General features: G+C 48.6%; 1 long non-coding RNA gene across 1 annotated transcript in view; it reads right to left on the bottom strand.

The window, feature by feature from the left end:
- The window catches only part of LOC119307093, a 5,775-nt gene extending 2,754 nt beyond the window's left edge, over positions 1 to 3,021 (bottom strand). The window contains exon 1 of the long non-coding RNA XR_005149143.1: positions 2,691 to 3,021. This is a non-coding gene — a long non-coding RNA (uncharacterized LOC119307093). The remainder of the gene's footprint in view (positions 1 to 2,690) is intronic.
- Positions 3,022 to 5,280: the final 2,259 nt, after the last annotated feature.

Below are 5,280 nucleotides of genomic sequence, written 5' to 3'. Positions count from 1 at the left end.
CTCCTCAGTTAGCCTACTTTGTGGGCACGTCGAGGCGACTACGCGTAGGGACTAAGCGAATCTTTGTATGATTGGGGCTTTTGGGTGACTTGGTGGTCTGTGATACTCTAGATTCACCGTTGGGGACAACAAGTATGTGTGCGTTGGTAGGTGACTCCGTGACAAGATGTTAAGGGTGTGTGAGAGGCTTTAGAATGTTAGGCTTGGTCAAGTTGGCTTAGAGAGGGTGCATTGTGGGGCGGTTGTGGTAGGTGGGGAGGCGAGTTAGTTCCCTCCGCTTAGCCGACGTTGTAGTCGTGTCGAGGCGACTATTTGTAGGGGCTTAGGCGACTCTTTTTGAGTGATTTGGTGGTTTGGGCGAATTAGTGTATTGGGATACTCTAAGATTGGCCGTTTTGGTGCAGCGACTTTGTGTGTGTTAGGGGTGTTTGAGCAACTTTAACATGTGAGCTTGGTAGAGTAGGCTCTCGACAAGGGCACGGTGGGGCGACTGTTGTAGGGGGGTGGCGAGTTAGTTCTCCCCGTTAGCCAACTTTGTGGTCGCATCAAGGCGACTAAGCACAAGGGCTTAGGCAGCTCTTTTTGTGTGGTTGGGGATATGGGCGACTTGGTGTATTAGGATACTGTGAGTGAGTGAGTGAGTGTGTGAGTGTGTGTGTGTGTGTGTGTGTGAGTGTGCGTGTGCGTGTGCGTGTGCGAGTGCGCGTGCGCGTGTGCGTGTGCGTGTGCGAGTGCGAGTGCGAGTGAGTGCGCGTGCGCGCGCGTGTGTGTGTGTGCGCATGCGTGCGTGTGTTGGTAGGCGACTTCCTGTCGTGATTTTAGGGGTGTTGTGAGCGACTTCAACATGTGAGGCTTGGTCGCTTGGCGGGGCGCTCGGTTAGGCGGCTGTGGTAGGGGGTGATCGAGTTAGTTCCCCCACGACTTTGTTGTCGTGTTGAGGTGACTTTCCTGATGCATTGAGGCGACTACATTTAGGGGCTTAGTGCATCTTTTTAGTTGATTGGGGCTTTGGGCGACTTAGTGTACTCGGATGTTGTAAGATTCATCATTTGGTGCCGCGAATAAGTGTCATGATTTTAGGGGTGTTGTGAGCGTTTTCAACGTGTAGCTTGGTCAAGTAGGCTCTCCGCATGCACATGGTGGGCACGGCTATGGTTGGCTAGGGCGACTTAGTTCCCTTCGGTTAGCCCATTTTGTTGTCGCGGTCTAGGCGACTACGTGCAAGGGCTTACAGCAACTCCAATAGATCTTGTATTTATAGAATAAAACTACCGTTTAAGGGAAGTTTGGGCAAAAAAAAGTCTCCAACAGATCCTGTAAACATGGAATAAATTTACAGGATCCCGTAAACTTGACCCCACCTTCCCTCTGGTTTAGAGGAAGTTTTGCTTCCCGTAAACTTTTGGCAGCAAGGAACCCGCTTGAAAACTTCTGGACGCGTTGCTGGAACGCCGCCGCCGCCCCGCCGGAATGTGGCGCGTTGCCTGCCCCGCCAAAATGCGGCCGCGCCACCACCCACCCCGCCGTGTTGCCTTTCGCTGCCATACCAGCCCCCGCCCCCGCATCACCACACGACCTCTCGCCGGCGGCCACCGCACTTCCTCACGCCGCCCTCGCCAGAGGCCGTCCCGCGTGTCACCAACTAGCTAGCCCCTGGTCAAGTAGCTCTCAAGAAACTTCCCCTAAAATTTACAGAAGTTTTTCAGGGGAACTGCTGACGTTGCTCTTAGCAAGGTCTTTTGTGTGATTGGGGCTTTGGGCGACTTAGTGTACTGGGATGCTCTAGATTTTGCCTTTGGGTGAAATGACTGTGTGTGTTGGTAGGCGACTCCGTACCATGATTTTAGGGTTACTGTGAGCAACCCAGAACTGTTGTTTGTATACTAGAAAGATCCATACTTAATGTATACTAGAAAGATCCATACTGAAACTGCTGTTTGTATTGGTTCAGTTGCAGACTACTTCACAAAATTGACATGGTAGCAGCCCAGAAACGAACAAGATAAACTAGCACACAAAACAGGTGCACAACAGGTCAGACCAAAAATCACATTGATAGGCGACGACCAAAAATCTAGCAAACATTAGGTATAAATATTTCAGTGACATAATACCAGATTCCGAACTAAGTTTTTTCTCATAGTGACCTGAAACTGTACTATTGTAGCCTGCCGCTAAATATCGACCTTAGTAGGCTAACATTGCGCAACATGTCAATTAACAAATTAATATATCAGAATCTGCACAAGTATACTAGCAAGATCAATACCAAACTGCAGTTTCTATTGGTTAGTTCAACACTCCTAGTTAGGCCTATTGGATTTAGATGCAGACTACCTTTGTTGTTCCCTACAAATTATTCAGTGTTGTTGCCTATCCATTGTGCCCTACAGTATCATTCTGGTAGAAAAACTTGCCTATATCCTACTACTATCATCTGATAGAGTAAACTTGCCTATACCTGGCAAAAAATTGCATGCCCTCGGTGTGCAAAATTGCACGCGCGAGGTGAGTGATTTGCACGCAGGGGCTTGTGGGCAATTTCGGCGATTCCCTGCCGGTAGATTTCCCTACCCACCACGCGATTCCAGCCACCCCGGCCTCTCCCTTCCTCCGATTCCGGTGACATCACCCTGTCCCTCCCCCCTCCCAGTTCGAGAGACAAAAAATAGACTAGGCTACGGTCTTACCTTCTCTCCCAATCGATGTAGTGGTTCGCCACGCCGTCGTCGTTCACCTGCCCTCGCGTCATGGGCGGCCTCCCCCTCCTCCTTCTCCCTCCCCTTTCTCTCTTCGGCACGCGATCCGCTTGGTCGTCTGGTGGTGCTCGCTCCCCGCGTAGTGGTAGCTGCCGCCGGGTGCGCGCTCCCGGCCCCCTTGATCCTCGCTGTCGTCGGGCTCCCGCTGGCCTCGGCCGCCGACGAACCCTAGGGATTGCTCTCCTCTCTCTGTTCTGTCTTTTTTTTAGGGAACTCTCTCTGTTCTGTCGACTGTAATCAGAGAGGAATGGACAGGAGGAGCTGAGGGTGCGGCGTCGTCCCAAAAAATCAAAGCACAAGACGACGAAATCCACCACTCTCTCTCCCTTGTGTGGTCGGGCTTATCTGTTACGTGGCGTGATCGTGGACCGATGGACGGTCCAGCGTCAGCCGCTCGCGACGCCCGGATCGCGCGCGCGCGTTGTGCAGCGATTGGGTTAACAGACAGGGTTTGCCAAAGACATGCGCCGGCCTTAAATGTCCAAAATTTAGAAGTTTTTGACTGCACATTTGGATCGAGAAATAAATGTACGTCTGTGTGTCTTTGTGATTCCTATTTGAGGAATTAATCGTCAAAATGTCAACTAGTTGCACATATAAAAAGATGTGAGCGACTCACTCGGCTGGCTCAACTTAGCCAGTTATCTCTACTACTAGTAGTATTAAACAAGCAAACATATTCTTTCCTAAATGCACACGAAAACACGTACACGAAACAACCAGGATAAAATACCACCTCACGATCAGATCCACCTAATTAGATCTAACCGTTAATATAAAAATTAACCCTCATCTGTTTACGTTTAGCAATTAACAGAAGCGGACGATACTCTGCCATCTATCGAGCGAGGGGACGAAACGTTCCGCCGCGCGAGGAAAAAATAAACTAATTCGCGTGATTAAAGGCTTGCATGCAGCAGCATGGCCCAAGTTCATTGGTTCGGCCTGCGGCGGCGCATCTTTCAGGGGCGGAGGAGAGGGGGGAGAATGAGAGGCCTGGCGGCGGCTCAGGACGTGCTCGCCGGCGAGCATGCTCCGGCGGCTGCCTGGCGCGCAGGGTTGGATGGGGGCACTAGGGTTTCCCCGCCGCCGCCCCACAGCAGTCAGGGGTTGACAGGGAGAAAGTAGTCGGGCGGCGACGGAGGCGCTGATGGCTCGGACTACATCTATGTGACGACGACGGCTCGGGAGCGGTGAGTGGCCGATTCATCTCCTCGCTAGCCCCTCACCCTTCATAGGCTCAAGATCTGGCGCTCGCTTGTCCTCGACGCCCAGGACGAGCGGCCGATCCAGAAAGCCAACCCGGTGGATTGATTCTTCGTCTAAGATACGCGCATACACAAGAAGCAGCCACGCAGACAGCTGGATGGAATTTTCTTTCAGGAGCACACACACATATGGATATGGAATGCAAGCCGCCGGCGAAGACAGCTTCAGCCTGACTGCCGAGGACAGAATCACGGAAACGTCAGCTTCATATCAAGTTAGGAACCCACCGCAAGGACCACGCTCAGGTACACACATACATATACCAAGATCGATATTGACCGATGCTTGTGGTTGCAATTTCATGTCCGTCGCTGATGTATTGATGCTCATGGTTAGATATGGGATAATAACTGGGAACCTTTCACCGCTCAATTCTTACCGGCTGAATCTTTATAAGCAATCTTTTTTCCCTACCCCCTCTTATATTTACAGGAAATTCAAGAGTGGTAGACATGTGGTTATTTGTTAAGAATCAAGAGCTACTACATTCTTGAATATTGAGACTGTGTTAGTTGGTTTAGGTTAAACTTGATAAATGCAATTTACTTTTTTGTTCCATCTAACAATTCAGTTGTATTATTGATTTTGACAGTTTTCAGGAATTTTAACCCGTATTTGGATTCTAGCTTCCTCTCAATCATTCTGAATTATTTAATGTTAGTATGAGGTAAATGTGTTCCCAAGATTAAACCCGAGAAATGTGAAGTTGGCCACTTGGGTATGTTTGATTTCTTTAAGTACATGCAGTGACAACCACCATTGTTCATGATCTATTCTAAAGATAGATTATTAGCAGTGCAACATCTCTGTTGGTTCAATCGAATACTTCAGCTTGGACGGTTCTTACTAATATTTAAGCCAGCTTCAATTTTTAGTCTACTCGGTCATTTTGGATTACTTTCAGTTTTGGGTGCATGTCTTTAATAGAACAACAAACTGATTTTAGCTGCTAAAATAAACACTAAACGCTAATTCCTCATGGCAACTATTTGTAGAAGACCATCCCGCTGGAGGAGATCCTGACTATTGATGTCCAGCCGGGGTGGAAGAAGGGCACGAAAATCACCTTCCGAGATGGAAGGATCTGATTTTTCCTGTGCAGTTATGTGTTTAAAAACTTATTTCGATGTAATTTTTATATTAACACTATAGTCTATGAAGTTATATTTACAGATATTTCATTTTTTACATAAGACAGGCACCGTTTTATTTTAAAATAATTTATGAAGTAAACTTTGTGAATAAAATGAAT

This window comes from Triticum dicoccoides, chromosome 5B (assembly GCF_002162155.2).
Source record: "Triticum dicoccoides isolate Atlit2015 ecotype Zavitan chromosome 5B, WEW_v2.0, whole genome shotgun sequence".
Taxonomy (NCBI): domain Eukaryota; kingdom Viridiplantae; phylum Streptophyta; class Magnoliopsida; order Poales; family Poaceae; genus Triticum; species Triticum dicoccoides.
Note: the sequence above shows the minus strand (reverse complement) of the source record. Positions and strands in the feature narration are given on the sequence as shown.